This window comes from Saccoglossus kowalevskii, chromosome 15, assembly GCF_978046115.1.
Source record: "Saccoglossus kowalevskii chromosome 15, keSacKowa6.1, whole genome shotgun sequence".
NCBI classification, from domain to species: domain Eukaryota; kingdom Metazoa; phylum Hemichordata; class Enteropneusta; family Harrimaniidae; genus Saccoglossus; species Saccoglossus kowalevskii.
Genome location: NC_140655.1, coordinates 4,949,022 through 4,969,017, shown reverse-complemented (window position 1 = coordinate 4,969,017; position 19,996 = coordinate 4,949,022). Strand labels below are relative to the sequence as shown.

Here is a 19,996-nt window from a genome sequence, read left to right as displayed (position 1 = left end):
GTAGTCGGTCTCCGGCCAGATCATCAGTTTGCCTGTCATCCTATCTACGGTAAAAACTACAGTACATGTATATGCCTACACTCTTCTAGAATAAAATGTTTCAATTTACAACTTTAGTAGAAGTAGGCCGGCTCACCAGTACCTTTCAAGTTGCCGGAGTGTTCTCTAGCAAAGGTTGGGTACCCAACCTCGAAAATGGGTTTTAATTTCACCCTAAGGTGCTGTGTTGAATTTTATTGTTATTCGTGCGTAACCGTCTAGATTATGTTTCGTGTATACAACACATCCTCGAATGTATACTACATTGTGAGTTTTCTGTGAGGTCGCCTTTTAACCCAAACTCGGCGTTTGTCACCTTTCACAAGATTTTGTTTTCTATTTTTTTTTATTTTGATTAAGTTATTCCCATGTTGTTCAAAATTAATAATATAAATTACAAACAAAAAATAAATAAAAATGTAAAAAACAAGAGTCAGTCAGACACATTGTACAAATCACGTGACGTACCATTCTTCCAAGACATATCGCGAATTTTTTTGCGCACACGAAATACTAATTAAAAAAAATACCAACATCATTGGAGTTGGTCTTACAAAGATTTGAAATATGAGATTTATTTCTTTACTGCGAAAAAGTTTTCAAGGACGTATTTATAAGTCTCTGCATTTCTTCTTTATTAAATGCCTTATGTTGCATACACATACCAAATATTCCATTTTGAAATGCCATGTTACATGTAATGAATGATTAGCTTATTTTTTATATTTATTGTATATTTATTTAGTTAAAAAAATTACTTGACCTACTGAAATGCAGTATTATACAAATATACACGGTTTGAGGGCGCAATGGTTGAGGATATTGTGTATAACAAATGGTTTAGTTCCAAGGAGAAAGTCACAAAATCGCGGCCAAGAATAAACTCTGTATACATTATAGTTTTTTTGTTTTTTTTCAGTGGCAGGATACAATTTCGTTGGGGCGTGTAACACGGCGAGCGTTCAATTTCCATTGTAAGATTGCTAAATAGTTAAAAATATAAAAGTAACTTTAGCGATACTTTCTAATATAATAATAAAAGACAATGAGTAAATAAAAAAAAATGGGAACACCTAAATTTGTTTTCACCATGAAAACAACGATATAGAGATTTGCCCAACGTCTTAGCGTGATGATTCTTTATAGCACCTAATATTAACTCATAATGACTTTCCATTCGCACTGAAGTATATCTCGTATTACAACAATTTTGAAATGAAAATTGGTTAAAATGCATAAGTTCATAATTCAAAAACTAGTTGGATGACACACTTTATTTTGTTTGTTTTTTGTTGACTTCCAAATACTGTAACCAGTCACCGCGAAAAATTTCAATACTAGGAGATCAATTCTGTGTGAGCAGTGTGATATCAACGTGCACCCGCATGGACATTAATTTAATTCACGTTGTCACGTGTTTTGCGGTGGCTCGTGAGAATCAGTATCTAATCTCTATATATAGCGCGTTATTTTCAGTTTGCCGCGAATAACCTCGAAGTATTATATTTACATCACTCCGAAACATTCGAAAGGAAAACTGGAAAAAGATATAGTCAATTATTTAACATCATTTTTATTTGGAAATATAATTCTGCTGTTATTTTGGGAATATATCAAAGCCATCTATTTTCCATGCCAAGTCATAATTGCAGTCGCCCAGAAACGGTTTTTATTTTGTGTATATGAAAAGCAACAAGCTGTTTAACATACGCCAGATCGGCTAAGACATAATATTTGAATTCGAAAAACGAGTTCCGTTAATGAGGTCACGGTCATGGTCAGGCTTTGCGAAGTACTTGGTCAAAGAATCGGTTTTACGATTTGTATGCATTCATGAAAACGTGACGCTGATTCCACAACTGCAATTTCGTGTATAACACAGACGTAAGAACAACCTATATATCACTTTTTATGTGTGGCAATGGGTGTTATTTGAGCGTCGTAATGCTTCCAGCAACATGAAGTTTCATTTCCAGTTTCAAAGAAAATAACGCACGTGCGTTACGTGTTGATCATAATGTTTTCTTCTCTCCGCCTTTAAATACGTAATTACTAAAATTATAAATTCGACGTACTCTTCCCTGATTCACTTTACGTGCTTGTTTATGTTGCTGCTAATTCAATTTCATGACTCTTTAGATATTAGTCGCGAATAATCAACACCTTGTCCCAAATATAAAAATATATAATATATGTGTGTACAGACAATGGCGATGTTTTTTAGTAATATTTTATATGAATTACTCCAAATGGAAAGTCTTGAGCTTAAGGCTATGGTTTTGGTTCATCGGTAAAATCGGTAAATCGGTCTTTAGAAACTGCGAATGTAGTGCTTGGAGATAAACGATACGTTTCAAAAACGCGATCTGGAATCAAAGAGTGATATGTGTTGTCTTCGTTCATCTGGAAATAGATTTATGAAAATCTTAGTGAGGATTCGAGATGTCTGTAAGTTATAATACGTCATACTAACCACGTCATGCTTCAGAGTGGTTTACATATTATAAAGATATTAAGAAATGGGTTTCAGTCTTTTTTTTAATGGACTACCTTTGTATGGTAACCCATGACGTGCTTCCATTACACTTGGGTTTGGTCGTTCTTACTTGTCGGCTAAAAGTCAGTTAAATAAACCGTGTTCCGAACTTGAATACATGCACCACATAATATACGCTGGGGAGGAAAGATAGAACGACCGTTGTGCTGTTAATGTTCGTATGCCGCGAAAGGTCAACACTGTGAGTGGTTGGTTCACGACAAGTCGCGTCGGTACTGTGCTGTTTTCAGAAGCACATCCAACGAATCTGTGGCCATACTGGCACGATGGATATCGTATATAAGTGACCTTGTCTTTTTTTTAGTAAGGTGGGCCTTTCCGCGAATTTACCTCCCTTGCGTGCATTTGATGACGTCACCGCATGTATCTACCCGTATAAATCTACCCATGTGTTAGGGTTAAAAATTACGCCAAATTGCATCGGTGTGTTGTTGCACGCAAACTCCCGGAACTCCCGGTGTACCCGGAAATCGAAATGTCGAATCGAAAACGTCATAGTTCAATGACTAAGTAGTATACGTCTATTTTAGAAATATTTATATTATATTTTGTGTCTGTGTCCATCCATAATATTACGTAACCAAGACAACCCTTCGTGGAGCAAATCTTGTTTTTTGCCACAGCTAAACCAGCGCGTTTTTTGTGTTTGTATGTGGAACGTCACACCATATTTTTATTAGTTAATCTGTTTATTATTATTTTCATTATAATGAATATGATTCCGACTGTCCCGTTTTGGGTTGATTATATACCTATGTCATGCCGTGTCAATAGTTCATAGGTGTACGGCATAATCGGTGACACTGGTTCGGGATGATCCAGACGCGATTATACTGTGTCATCGGAACTCTGCTGAAAAACAGCCAAATGTGACTTAGAAACGGGAGAAATGCACGTTACACAATTTGTTGATATGTTTGTCAATTAAATGTGTCTTGTATTATTAAAAATATTGTTTAGATTCTTTCCAGTTGTTTTCCGATAAGAAAGCAACCATCATGCATTTCGCGACGACTCCCTTTTCTGACGCCATCTTGGATCCATTGGTGTCTGAAGAACTCGTCTCTAAAGCGGAATTTCGTCAAAAATATCCATTTAAAAGTAAGAGTTCAGTTTTATTTTTTGTAGAATCGTATTCGTTTTTATTTTATCTTTAAGATTATGTTGGTATTTTGTAGTTTTGTTGTCCCGTTTAAAATATTTTTGACGGAAACGCCCGGGTGAACGGCTGGCCTTTGCATGCGACCTCGCGGTGTTAAAAAATGCTGTCGGCCTATAAACAATGGTGAGAAGGGCCAAACTTTCGATCGCTGTCTGGGCGTTTTTACCATCTTCCTGTGCCGATTCTCATCACAGATTTAACACGAAAGCTAATAACGTTTGGGGCATATATTCAGCGACCAGTATTGAAATTTGAGCGTATTTTCAGCGCGGTTGCCCGGAAAAGATGCAATGCACACGGGGCTTCAAAAACGGATAGGCAAGGATCGCTGCGCCATTAGAAAAAAAAATGCAATCCCGTTTTCAAAAAGTCGCCACACTTTCGTTCTGTAATTTCCGGGCAAAGTATGCGGTGATGTACTTGTGCGATTATATTACTTGTTTGAAATCCAAAGCAATTAATATTTTCAGACTTCCTTCCTGGAATAAAATATTTTTTTCGCACACCGAAGTAGAATTTTTTCAAAAAGTCGGATCTCTGTACAGTGTACGGAGATGCACGATATCGTGTTTTGCGTGGTACAACAAACATAATATCAGCGTTCGTGGCAGCTTGGATTTATCGCAGTCCATCAGATTCAACCACCGATCGACCAGTTTGGACTCGAAAGTGAGTGAATATAGCGATTTAACGATCTATTTACGTGGGTGAAGGAAAGTTAAACACCCAGTTGAAAACGGCCATGTTTGCCAGTTTACAAGGTCACTCCACTCCCACCGTGTGCTACGTGTTGACCGCAATTTTAGTAATGAAGTTTTATTTCGGGCTTAGCCGTTTTGGTTCAAATGTATAGTGATCGAAAATTAATATTTGTTGAATCTTTTTTTTATGTTATTAATTAAGTCCTACAGGGTTTTTGGGATTATGAACAGATTTTCTAGCTAAGCCTCTATCTAGGCAAGAATATGTCATCTTGCTGTTCTGTGCATTAAATCTCACATTGCTTTATATTTGTTTGTTATGTTTCATCATAATTATAATATCGAAGGATATAGTTCCCACAAATTTATAGATTTTTGAAAAAAAATTCAATGACATTTCTTATTTTAAAATAATTACTTTTAAGAATTGGAGTAAATATTTTAAAAAGTGTGCAGGTAGGAAGACCAAAGCGATAACAGGCCTACGACAGCATGTGTTTTGAGAGACATTTATTTGCTTCATGGCTTTCAGGGGGGTGATGATGGACATCAGAACAGCACATACGTACATAAAAGAATGGCAACCAAACAAGCCCTCAATAGCTACATGCATATACATTTTGAAATTTTTTAATTTTTTTCCTTCTATTCCTGCTATATTTAGTATTGTGGCTTTTTTTTACCATTACTTATGTTCACTAATCGATTAATGAATGTTAATGTTACTAGTCGTAACTTTGTTTGGTCCCGAGTGTGTTTTCTCTATTGTTGTATCTATGTGTTCTTTCAAATGTGATGATTAATGCCTTGTAAGCAGTTGACGTACATGAGTGCATATATTAGATTCCTGATATTCATTTGGACTGAGTAGACAATTTTCTCAATAAATGGGAAGTCAATGACAGCGCTTGAGCTTCAGAATCTGGAGGGTACACTTTCAAAGCCAATGTTGATAAAAATGCTTTAGGATGCTAGTTAGTGCTCTATTACAGGTAGTGGTGATTATGTAAATTCACAGAGGTATTTCGATGGTAAAAATAAGTAAATGTATAACAAATGCAACATTTTACTTGCCCTTTTTTTGTAAATGCCCTTGTAATAAAGCAAATATGGTAAAATAATTATATAAGTGAATATTAGATCATCTGAGTGGTTAGTAAGTAGGTCATCCAGGTAAATTGGTGATTTTGATGCCTGAGTGAATGTTAATCTCTGCAATGCTGCACTGTTCAATGGTTGCATGTGGAAAATATTACTTATATTACACATTTGAAAATGGCCACCGAGATCTTATTGAGAGAAAAAAATTAAGCCACAAGACGTGTTGCCTCCTAACTAGTGTACCATTTTCTACTGTTCCCATGGAAACTGTTTGAAATACAGATTTGAAATAGTGAATGAGATGACGAGAGAGATAGCAATACTATTGAAGATGCAAAAATAAGTAATGACTTTCTCATTTCGACGATATGTTGGTGGCCATTTTACTGGACGCACTTGAACATCTTGTGAAAATGGGGCTTGGGGGTGGGGTACGGGTGTGACTCCAAGTGAAGACACAACTTTTGTATATGTGTCATTTACTGTACTGTATACCACTTTGAAATAGCTACTATAATGCATCAATTATTCACTCGTTTTTAATTTCATTAATAAGTAAAATCTTAACTAAATCCATGTGAACATAACAATAGAACTCATTGTTTCCTTGCCAAGGTTATGAAATTTAAAGTTTGTGAAAGTACATTAGGTTTAATGTTTTATGTAAGTATATACTTTCTTTTAGAAAAGCTACATTTTGAGTTAGTGAAATTACTTTGTATGCTAAATACTGTAAATGCATTAATTATTCACAGGGTTTTAATTTCCATATTTTTGCTGCTAAGTAAATAGTGAAATTAAATGGCAGTGAAAATAAATGGTTTTACCATTAGAATATTATAGCTGCAGTCCATGTCAGATTAGACTTGAAATGACATTCCAACATATAACTTTATCTGGGTCTGAAATAGATCATAGCTTTATGGAGGATACATTCCCAGATAAGAAAGAAACATGAATGAAAACTAGATAGAAATATCATGAATGAGTTGCAGGTTAAAATAAGGGGGGAAAACAAATTATTATAGCAAAATAAAGATAATAAAACTAGGAGGTCCAGAATATTGATGTTACACTGAAGAAAAATAGGAGCTAAGGCCTTCAGGTAAAAGGACACCCTAGCCTAATAAAGAAAATCAAAAGCAGAGTACCTAGCTCAATATACTCTATTTTATAATACTTTTCAGTTGATAAAATTATCTGCTCATTCAACTACCTTGGGAAAACATTTCTTCTTTTTTTGCTTAAATATACTAAGATTAAGACAATGGTCTAGCGTTATTGTTGAACCCTTACACTTGACTTTACAGCAGACACAAAATGAGATTCATATGGGTAACGTGCAACTTCCCTTGGAAAGTACTTATCAATGTTCCAGTAAACCCCCCCCCCCCAGACCATTGAAGTGACTGTGGATTCATTAGAATATCATACAACTACCTTTGCATAGTAACAACAATAATACAACACAGACAACATGGAAACAAATGACAACAGACAACTTGGCTATGGTACGTACTTTGACAAAAATTAATTTGTGCAAAATGAAGTGGTGCCAGGGAAATTGAGATTGTCACAAAATGTAGCAAATTGTTTTCATAACATTAAATCATTTGATAGCACTAATAGAAAAGTTCCTCACGATATTGCAATGTTCATAGAAACTTTCATAGGGAGTTTGCTAACTCCCCGAACAAATCTTGTTTTTGGCTGCTGTAACCTATCAATGCTTTGGAGGAGGTCTCAGCACTGCAATTAGTTTATGTGTGTAGGGCATTTTACAAATTGTGGTTCAAATTCAATATTTAGTTATTACTGCTTTTAAGGCAGTTTGAACTGAAATAAAATTTTGCAATAGGCATACTGCATATTTATGCAATGCATCATGGGAAAATTGGTATTTTGCACTACTGAGCATACTACTGCATATTTATGCAATGCATCATGGGAAAATTCGTATTTTGCACTACTGAGCATACTACTGCATATTTATGCAATGTATTATTTTATTTGTATATAATAGGGAACCATTATCACCCTGAAATTATATGCAAATCTTTTGAAATGTTTGACTGATAATAGGATTCATGTCAATAATAATATAGGACCTTTTCAGCTCATATCACCAAGCAAAAAGTTTGAGATATGAAGAAATAATAGAAACCAAATGAGGATTTAAGACTCTTGTAAAATTGCCTGGTGATCCCTAATTTGTTTTTATCCATTTCAATATCCTAATGACATAAACCCATAGTAATAAAAATATCATGAACATTACGTATAATCTTCCATTCAGCTCATATCTACTCGAATTAGAATGCTACTTGCAAGTTTTTTACATCTGCACATATTTTAGCGCATATGGCAGTAGTAATATTTTATGTCAGTATATGTCTACAGTTATTCATTTTAGTCAACATTATGTGAACTTTTTTGGTTCCCTGTCAATCTGCTTTTTGATAAAAACGATGAAATAGTATGCATAAAATGTCATTTCAGCAGCAGTTTCCATAGACCACAATGAAAACACATTTCCTTGTTAAAAACCCACAAAAATATTGTAGATTTTTCAATACTGTAGACATCAAAAATACCATCAAAAATGTCACGGAACGAAATTTTGGGATACTTCCATGAAAAATAATTGTAAAATGCACTAAAAGTAACAAAGTTTGCTACTTTTGCTACCATATTTTTATTCCATTTTTTTAGCTCCGCTGTCGACTTTGTCGAGCGGAGCTTATCATATGAGTGATTGTCCGTCGTCCGTGTCAATGTTTTACTTTTTCGACTTCTTCTTGAAAACTACAAGCCTGAATGCTTTGATACTTGGTGTATATGTACCTTGGGTAGACCTCTCTTAGGTTTGTTCATTTCATGTTGATATCTTCAATTCTCTAATGTTGGTGAATATTTTTGTCATTTTTGGTAAAAAGTGATATTTTCGACTTCTTGTTAAAAACCGCAAGTGCAAATGCTTTGATATTACATATATAGGTACTACATGTGGACCTCTCTCAGATTTGTTCATTTTGTAATGATATCTTTAATTCTCTAATTTTGGTGAATATTTTTGTCATTTTTGGTAAAAAGTGATATTTTCGACTTCTTATTAAAAACCGCAAGTCCAATTGCTTTGATACTACATATATAGGTACTACATGTGGACCTCTCTCAGATTTGTTCATTTCGTGATGATATCTTCAATTCTCTATTTTTGGTGAATATTTTTGTCATTTTTGGTAAAAAGTGATATTTTCGACTTCTTGTTAAAAACCGCAAGTCCGATTGCTTTGATATTACATATATAGGTACTACATGTGGACCTCTCTCAGATTTGTTCATTTTGTGATGATATCTTCAATTCTCTAATTTTGGTGAATATTTTTGTCATTTTTGGTAAAAAGTGATATTTTCGACTTCTTGTTAAAAACCGCAAGTCCGATTGCTTTGATATTACATATATAGGTACTACATGTGGACCTCTCTCAGATTTGTTCATTTTGTAATGATATCTTCAATTATCTAATTTTGATGATTATTTTTGTCATTTTTGAATTCTTGTTGAAAACAACAAGTCCCATTGCTTTGATACTATATATATTGTTCATTTTCTAATGATATCTTCTGTTCTTTAATTGCAATGTGCATTGCTAACAGCGGAGCTATCTCAGCCGAGAGGCTGCTATCATAAACTTCCTAACATGTACCGCATTTGCTTTGCTTTGTTAGATGTACATCTCCAATGCATTTAAACCAGCAGTTGCATGTATGGATTATTAAAAATGTGGCTTATTTAGACCATAGACATAAGTCATTCATGTAAGTGCATGCACTATTGGGGCTTTAACTTGACTGTCAAAGGCCTAGCCTTTAATATCCTAGGCTTTAGTGCCCTTTAAAAGAAACATAATACACTAAAGCAATTTTATCAATTTTTGCTTTGAAAATGGATGTCTTATTAACTATTAGTTCCAGCCCTGTGCTACTAATAGAGCAAATGTGGTATACTGCTACAACAAATTTCATCTTAGCTCAGAATTTTAAGGTATTAAAAAAAAAATGTAGCTCATCCCTTTGTTTTTTATATATCAATTCATTGGTGTTTGATGCCATGCATTCAGTTATTAATACCAGTAATACCGTACTCGACCGCGATAGCGCCCAACTCAGAAAATCATGATTTTTTTTACCCAAGTACCCCCTCGGAAAAGAAAGCAAATTACAATTTTAGTTCACTATGTGACAGATTGAGGGGATATTACAAATTTGGGGGAAAATACAATTAAGAAATTAGTTGCTTCATTATTGACTTTTACAATGAAGAAACAGAAATGGTCACTAAAAATATGCACATTTTCTTACAATATTAATTACGTACCATCTGAATTTAAGAGGTTAAAAATATTACTGTTGAAACATAAAATCTTCATCATTGTATGTATGTATGCAAACTCTTGATGAAAAGCACTTTCCGCTATGATGTTTTGACCATGATTTGACCTGCAACAACGTCATTTGACCTAATGGGTCAAGTCTGTTATTAACCTATCAGAATTCTGTGTTGTACCAACACAATTATTCGAAAATTCCCAAAGACTTTTTTGTAACGCAATGCGGAAGTGAATTATTGATGTCGCAGTTTGATCTGTTGGAGTTGATATCGGCAAATGAACAACATGATTTTTTTTTGTTACACAGGATAGATAAGACTGTACAATTGATTTATTCATATTCCCATTGTGCATCAATTACCCTCAGAAAAAAAACAAATATCCTTTTAAACTTAGATTTTTGTGGGAAGGTTAAAAGTCAATATAGTTTATTATTATTTCATTATCTTGTACGTAACTCTCCAAAACATCACACAATATTTATAATTTTGAACTGTTTTTGAAGTTGATGTAATCTCAACCCTTCCTCCTCTTTGGCAAGAGATACATGTATGCGTGATAACCTGGCGATGTATCTTGGTAAATGTTCTGTTTATGAGGATTGTGATTATGTGTACAGTATATCATGAACAGGGAAATACCATATTTGCGTCTCACATAAGGCAAAAATTAACTATTGTCTAAGATAGACCAGAATAGGAAGTCAGTAGATGACAAAGGATTTTTTCCGTTGGCATGAGAACAAGTTTTCTAGCATGGGCGAAAGTTTGTTAGCATGGGTGAAAGTTTGTTAGCATGGGCAAAACTTGGTTAGCATGGGGGACAGTTAGTTAGCATGGGGGAAAGTTGGTTAGCATGGGGGAAAGTTAGTTAGCATGGGTGAAAGTTTGTTAGCATGGGCAAAACTTGGTTAGCATGGGGACAGTTAGTTAGCATGGGGGAAAGTTGGTTAGCATGGGGGAAAGTTGGTTAGCGTTTGGGGAAAACAGAGGTGTTAATTCGAAAAACCATTGTTTGTGATTGTTTCTAGCAATGTTTCGGTACTTTCGACATATGCTGGATTATTGAAATATGACTAATTTTAACTATAGGTACATCTGTTATTTATGCAAGCACATTTAAATTTAAAATATTATTATACATCTGTCACCGTAACGCCACAAGTTACAGCATGCCGTAATTTTGCGGTATTTTACGGGGTAATTTCATCCTACCATATTAAGAAATGCGAATTCCAAATATGGAATGATTACGTATGGAAGCGTCCTCTGATAATAAAAACAAACATGGCTGCCACCAGAGTTTGACCGGACTCCACACAAAGAAGTTCGCTGATTCTGTTTTGAATTTCGGCATTCCCATGGTGTATTCTTGGAAGGAAAAGATGTATAATAATAAGGTTATTGCGAGAATACCTCAAAGTATGTACTCAGACAGTAACGCTGGGCATCGACTATGAGGAAAGATAAACACAACACAAAATAATATGCTCAACTTTCATTATGGCTTTTATAGTTGCATTCACACTTTATATTGATTGCAATCACCATGAGAAATCATATAAAATCAGCTAGATCACAAATCCTGAAATATTGAAAAAAACCTGAAGCTTGCCTGCACTGAAAGTTGTAGCATCTAATCTCCAAATCTAACATTATATTGTTGTAATCACTCCAGGGCTTTGGCCATTTACATGCACCAAGGTACTGAAAATGCTTCAATTCACTGGTTTTAATTTCACTATTTTCACTATAAATGGTTTCACAGACATTAAATTCAATTTTAGGACTCTGATTATCATAAGGATTTTGAATTTTGTTTAGTTCATGAAAAATCTTATTCAACAGAATCCTGCAATTGAACTTAGATGACCCTCTCAATATAATAAAGGAAAGTTATTTGACAGAGAAAAAGTACCATCATCATCTTGAAAATTGAATTTTTACACAACTTTTCCCCAGTGTGTCTAATTTCTGCTATAAGCATTACTATTCAGAGAAGAATTACTATAGAACAGACAGTACAGCTGCTCTGTCTTTGTTAGATATAATCATACAGTGGTCATATAGGATGTCTTTCAGCTATTTCTCAGAAATTCGGGATAACTGCTCCATCCTTTCTACGGATATTTGTTGTGTGTAAAAGACCATAGAAAGAGAGGAGATCTTTATTGATATCAAACAAGGACATATGTACAAGAAAAGTATCTACCCATGCTACAAATATGAACACAAACAACTGGCCTATATATATTTTATTGAATAAGCATTTTGCGTAATTCCCTCAACTTATTTTTGTACGTTAGTTTTCCAATCCTTATCACTTACATTGGCTGAGCTGAGCTAAAATAGAGGCAAGAGTTCCTTTTGTATCCCTAACCCTAACTCTAACACTCACTCCCAGTTACCCAATTCATTTGTATATGCCCCCTATAGATGTCCTCAGGAGAGGCATGTACAATTAAATGGGGAGTGCTGGAGGGTAGGGGTAGGGGTAGGGATGGGGGTATAAAAGGAACACTTTCCAAAATAGACATTATAGGCATGGTTAATAGTTATGACATAAAACTTGTTCTGGAAATTGTTGCAATATTGAATAATTTACACTTTTACTGATGGTCTGCACAGGTATTGCTACTATTCTTTTTTGGTTTTTCAAATTCCATCATTAGTAGAGTTTGTTATTATACTGTAAAATACTTTATTTTAGATGAAATTAATTTTAAATGAAAAGACATTTTAGCTGTTTTGTTAGAAGTACTAATTTTTTGTGAGTTGAATGTAAAATATAGAAAAAAAGTATTATTTGATGGATTATTTTCACACTCATTTATCCCTTCAGTGAAAATAGAGAAAATAAAGTACTTTATCATGAAAGTATCTCATTGTTAGCAATTCCCTTAAGTTAAACAGTGGTAACTGATTGATATTTGTTGAATTTAGATTTGTATAAGATGCGATAAAAACAAAAATGCATTTAAGGGAATCATGAGAGAACATTGTTTACACTGTTTTCTTTTTTTTTTTCTTTTTTTTAAACCCAGTAATTTTGCTGTGAGATAAATCTCACCTGGAAGTGCTCCTTTAAGGATTCAAATACTTATAATGCTGACATTTGGGATTATATTGAAACTTATTGGCCTTTACAATGTCAATACTTGACATCTGACCATTTTGGGTGAGAATTAATAGTGAATATAAAGATATGTCTAATGACATAGACAATGGTTATGACAGGGACTCTCAGATTGTTTGACCATATCATTTAGTGTGTTCCAATGAGGAGATGCAAAGGGATTAAGAATTATTACTGTAATCATTCTTGGCCGAAAACTCTCAGAAAACTGTACTTGTATAGCAGCTCTCGCAGAGCCCATACAAATACAGTGATACTGTGGCGTCTTACTGTTCTCTGATGTAGCTCCACTCCCTGAGGGTATTGTGAACAGACATATTATTTCTCAGATTTTGAACAAATATAATTTTATTCATGTAAAATTCATTGGCATGAATTAGAATTTTTTATATAGATATTATGAAAGAACTGAAAATGGGAGATAGATACAAATGTAGGTGCAGTAAAATCATTCTATAATAACAATGTAGGATGTAGCATTGTCACTGTACTTTGGGGAGTGATTATTCTGCTTGCTTATCACTAGGACAAATCAAGACCTAACTGGAGCTAATTACAGCACTCCCAATTCTGACAATTTTAAAGAGAATTTAATAGCATATATAGCTCCTCTAATTGCTTACATTACTCTGTTCAAGGGAACAATTTGTAGCTTTGCAGTCATTGTCAATGAATCCTTTACACAGTGAATACCATTGAATACTACATGATAGTGAATAATTGCAGTGGTAATGCATTAAGGTTCACACTATGTATAAAATTAGCTCAAAAATAAAGAGTAAGCAAAACGATGAAAAAATGAATCTGTAGAGCAGCTTTGTTGGGTCCAGGTTTGATGTTTGAATATGTCTTAATTTGTATGCTGTGGTATTTTATGTTTTTTTTCTCTCAAAATAGCAAGTTCAACTGTTATAGAACTTCTGAGAAATAATGCCTCAAATTTTTGCCATTTTTGGTGCAAATCCAAGATAGCCCCCTACCACAATACAAATACTAAATTTAAAAAAATATTGGATACTGTAAAAACTTTATCTTAGCTGGTATTAATTTTCGCTGAAAAAACTTCATTGGGTGTTTTATATGAATTTATTTTCACTGATTTTGGACGAGTTGAATGTAAAATGGTATATTCGCTGGATTTTATTTTCACTGAATCATCATTCAGTGAAAATAACGAAAATAAATTGCAAGCGAAAATTAAGTATTTTACAGTACATTTATTAACCCCCGTAAAAAATATGTAACATGTAAAAAAACATTTGTTATTTTATACGCTACTTGCAAAATCTGATCGCTCACAATGCTGGTGGTTCATAGTGTTTATATGTAAATGCAGTTAATTATACATATACTGTATTTAGAAAAATTAGATACTATTATTAACTGGAAGAAAATGCGTGTAAAATACAATTGTTTGTTTACATGAAATCTGACAATATGCAACACTGATGGTTTACAGTGTTTACATGCGACTACAGTTCACTGTACTAAGGCTTGAACTTTACAGAGACAATTGCCTCAATTCCCAAGAAGTGCATTTTGAAAAATAACAGATTTTGATATAGATACTAATCCAAAACACTGCCCTGTGAAGGGTGCTCTCTCAACTCAGAAGTTCAAACCAAGCTCATATGGATACTACCGGTATATTTAAATAAATAGTTGCTATTATTAATCCAAAGAAAATGCATGTAAAATACAATCATTGATATAACATTTTACTGTTCACTGCCAATTTTAAATCATGAATGTTATTAACTTGAGACATTTTGTCATAATGGAATATATTAAATTGTTTGCCATATTTTGGATGTAAAACAGTAGATATAAATTTAACACTTAGACCCTTTGTCTGAAATGATTGAACAAAATTAGGATATTTTGAAAACAATACCAGCAAATGTCCAGAGAGCATTTGAGTCACTGCTTATACATGTATTTAAAAAAATACACAGAATGGGGTTAATTGGTTCACAGAATGGGGTTAATTGGATATTCATTGAGAAATCTTGTACGTTTTTATTAAATAAGTACATTTGTAATTCTAAATTTCTCAGAAATTTCTCAGAGCTGATGTTCATGGCAAATATTAGGTTTTTAATGCTCCTGAATTGCTTACATAACTCTATATTTTTGACTGATTTTCAATTCAAGATTGCTACAAGAGTGAGATATAATAATTGTTAGCTTTATTTTTATATAAGTTTTTTGCCATGTGCATGGCATTAGGGTATATGTTTTAAATTATTTATAAACTTAAATATTTATGAAATCAAAATGGCAGTTAAAGATGCTTGTGCACAGATAGCATAGATTTGGTAGATTAATACAGTAGATCATGATGTGAATGCTTCACAATTTTTCAGCTTAACCAATCGGATTTTAATGATACATTTCTTTTTTATAGATACATTTATAAAATGTAAACAAGGGTTTGTAACACTTCATTGTCTTTGAGGTAACAACAGTTGTAGCAGTTTTATTCTCTTGATTTTCTACTAGTCACTAGTGCCTTTTGAATTAGGCATTGATACTAAAAATGAAAAAAGTAAATGGGGGTCACTGAGCATTTTTCCAAGAAACAGTAGTTTGTGGACTTGTTTTTATGGTGAAATTAATTCTTCATATCTTGAATGATGTTTTTTTGGGTTGACATGGGATGAATGAGAAGTCCATGGACTAATTTATACCAGACACTTTGCAATGAGTAACTTTTGTGATCTACTTTTGCAGAAATATTTGTTTACAATTTTACATACCTTTCGTTTATGATTTGGTTTTGCAATTCTCCATCACCAAATGTTTTACATAGCATGATGGGTAGCATTGTTGCCTCTAGAAATAAGTTGTTCAACTTTATGTGATCCATTTTAACAAATCCATTATCTCTCAAAAAAGTGCATTTCAAAAACATGTTTAATATATAAGGTATATAATAAATCCTAATATTATTAAAACATTTTTTTTTTCAAAAATGTCGCGAGTGATAATGGTTGCATGTAATAGATAGGTATTCCCACAATGCATCATATACATGTAGTGCTCAGTAGTGCAAAATTAAGTTTGGGTTGCACACCCTTTAAGGCAATAGTTTAAACAGAATAGGATTCTGTCAAGTGTTGTCATTATTAACACGTTGACATTTATCTTTAAGGAAACTATAAATGGCTCATGCATTGTTCATTTTCTGCTTCTTTATCTGGAGCCGCTAAATGCTTAAAAAGAAGTTAAATTTACTATATAGAGAAAGGGAGTGATTAAGTATTTTTAAAGTCTGATGATATGTGCATTTCTGGTGGATGAGCTTGGGCTTCCACTGAGGATAAAATAATCATAGCCATGGTGTGATTATGACAGTCACAGATAATCTTGTGTTTTGAAGTGTACTATATGTTTTACTTGTTCAAATTTTCTCTTTCAATATGTCATCACTGTTCTCTGCTGGTATGTTATTAACATGACAGCCAATATCCAGCCAGCAATAATCAAAATATCAACCATACAAAAGAGTCTATAGAACTTCACCCAGTATAGTTTGTGAGAATTAAAATAATAGTCTTAGCAGCATGCAACAGTGTACATGTTATTTTTATGAAGTACCTGCATCTAACTCAGTGTAACAAACACCAAATATTGTTGACTTTGTTTAGCAAATGTATTTTTTTAACCATAAGGTTGTTTATTTGAGATTTTTCATGCGTGATCAAAATAAATCCACTAAATTACATCCACTCTCATGTCTTTGCCAGGTCATTGACCTCAGTATTAGTGACTGAAACAGTGTATACATTCATTACCTTTGCAGAGTTATTGTATTTTTTTCAAATCAGGGAATCTATTCGTATTTACAGTTGGCTTAAATGTTCTATTCTACATGAACTGCATGCACATTATGTTTCAGATTTACATATACACATACTGAAAATAAACCGTATCATGTGCACCCAAGTATTTTGAACCCATGATTGGGATACCATTTTTAGCTCCGCTGTCGACTTGTCGAGCGGAGCTTATCATATCTAATTTTGGTGAATATTTTTATTATTTTTGGTAAAAAGGGATATTTTCGACTTCTTGTTGAAAACCGCAAGTCCAATTGCTTTGATATTACATATATAGGTACTACATGTGGTTCTCTCTCAGGTTTGTTCATTTTGTAATGATATCTTTAATTTTCTAATTTTGATGAATATTTTTGGTAAAAAGTAATATTTTCCACTTCTTGTTGAAAACCACAAGTCTGATTGTTGTGATACATATTGTTCATTTCCTAATGATATCTTCTGTTCTTTAATTGAAATGTGCATTTGCTAACATCGAAGCTATCTCAGCCGAGAGGCTGCTTGTTGTATTATTATTGTTTCTTGGGTGTGTTATTATCGTACTTGCTGGACTTGTGGTATTATAGCCACAGTTGTTTTTTTTGGGCAGTTTTCAACCTGTTCAACCACCACCATTATTTTTGCAATTCATGTAATATGCTACTGCAATATGGACTTTTATTAAACTGTTTCCCAGACATTTAAATTGATTTTTCTGTTGGATGTTTTTAAAATTCTCTGTTCCACTGTCCACAAACAAGATTACACACTGCTCTTTAAAATTAACACCTTTCCTTCTCTTAGATTAGTCCCCATGCTGACACAATAAATTTTGTTTTCTTTTTACTTCCTGTTCTGTTTTTCTTGAAAAATGGACATAATAATGATACTGCAATCAGTGTTTGACACATGAAAAGACAGGGCTTGAACATCACTGATGTCTCACCAGTGTGCCTCAGTGTCACTTGCAAAATACAGATATTCTCTATAATATTCATATTTGACTTAGAAACTGTGTCTTTAAAGGCTCCTCATTAGCTGGTCAGCTTGCATTGCCAATAATGTATATAAGACACTTTCTTATTAGTCTCCGTTCGGACACAGTCCGAAAACGGGGACTTATGTTTTGCCCTGTGTGCGTCCGTCTGTCCGTCCGTCCGTCCGTGATCACCTGTATCTCGAACATGCATGGACCGATTAAGTTCAAACTTCACTCATACATCACACATTATATGGGACATATGCACATGCTTTTTTTTCATGATCTGATTAACGATAGCCGAATAGCGGCCATTTTAAGGCCGAAAATGCATCAAAATCGCACATTTTCACCATTCCGGACCCGGATCTCTGTTATGCATGGACGGATTTTGTTCAAATTCGGTACATACATTAAACATAATAGGACCTTGATGCACGTCATTTTTTTTTTTGGATCGTGTTCGAAATGGCCGACTGGCGGCCATTTTGTTTTAAAGAATTCAGTTCTGGATCCGTATCTGAGACATGCTTGGATTGATCGAGTTCAAACTTCACACGCACAAGGTACATCATGTCACAAATATGTATGTGCATTTGTTTCATGATCTCATTAACGATAGCCAAATGGCGGCCGCTTTAAGGCCGAAAATGCATTGAAATCGCACATTTTCACCATTCCGGACCCGGATCTCAGTTATGCATGGACGGATTTCATCCAAATTTGGTACATACATTAAACATAATAGGACCTTGATGCACGTCATTTTTTTTTCGGATCAAGTTCGAAATGGCCGACTGGCGGCCATTTTGTTTTAAAGAATTCAGTTCTGGATCCGTATCCGAGACATGTCTGGATTGATCAAGTTCAAACTTCACACACACAAGGTACATCATGTCTCAAATATGTATGTGCATTTGTTTCATGATCTCATTAACGATAGCCAAATGGGGGCCGCTTTAAGGCCGAAAATGCATTGAAATCGCACATTTTCACCATTCCGGACTCGTATCTCAGTTATGCATGGATGGATTTTGTTCAAATTTGGTACATACATTAAACATAATAGGACCTTGATGCACGTCTTTTTTTTTTCGGATCAAGTTCGAAATGGCCGACTGGCGGCCATTTTGTTAAAGAATTCAGTTCTGGATCCGTATCCAAGACATGTCTGGATTGATCAAGTTCAAACTTCACACACACATGGTACATCATGTCACAAATAGATATGTGCATTTGTTTCATGATCTGCTTAACAATAGTGGAATGATGGCCATTTTAAGGCCGAAAATGCATCAAAATCACGTATTTTCACAATTCCAGAACCGAATCTCAGTCATGCATGGATGGATTTTGTTCAGATTTAGCACAATGTGTTGTACATATGCAGGTGCATTTCGGTCATGATCTGCTTTGAATGTATATGTCACTCAAATATGAACGGAACAGGGACGTGTCATTGACAATGACTTGTTCACTTTAATTCTAAATAATTCTAATAATTATGTTGTATGTCATGCTTGTGTAATCTTGGTGAAGTCACTGCGACACACCCTTCCCATGAATCATGGCCTTCAGGAATAAAGAACTTGTGACATAGATGAGCAACTTTACCATTGTTGACATATACATATATAATCAATCCATCAGTACAGCGGTAACAAGTATTTAAAAGATTTGCTCTTTTAGTAGTACATATGCATACATACATAGAGTCAAAATAAGTTTTATTTTAATAATCCAGCATAAAGTAGGTATACACAAATGAAGATTTACAAAATTTGCTTCTAATACCGAATTCTACACTGACCAATGGCTACATTCTGAAAAGTTGTTGCTGTACATGATATTACTTCATCCGTACTTGTCACAGAATTACTTCAGAGCTAGAGGGTGTGTTTTATTATAAAGATGTACATGGCCTTTATTAATATGTTTCAGCTGATTGATTATAATTTTTCAATTAAGCCACCAGGAGATTAAATTGCCAGTTGTAGCTTCTAATTGAAAGCACCAGGTTTATTATAAGTTGTTCAAAATTTTAATTGTAGTTTTTCTGAAGGCTTCTCTTTTGATTTGGTTATGTAATGCTTAGTGGTTCAGTGTT

General features: G+C 33.9%; 1 protein-coding gene across 1 annotated transcript in view; it reads left to right on the top strand.

Moving 5' to 3' along the window:
* The first annotated feature begins 3,611 nt into the window (after positions 1-3,611).
* The window catches only part of LOC100378993 (uncharacterized), a 48,374-nt gene continuing 31,989 nt past the window's right edge, over positions 3,612-19,996 (top strand). The window contains exon 1 of the mRNA XM_002741680.4: positions 3,612-3,697. The gene's annotated coding sequence lies outside the window, so the exon portion shown is untranslated. The remainder of the gene's footprint in view (positions 3,698-19,996) is intronic.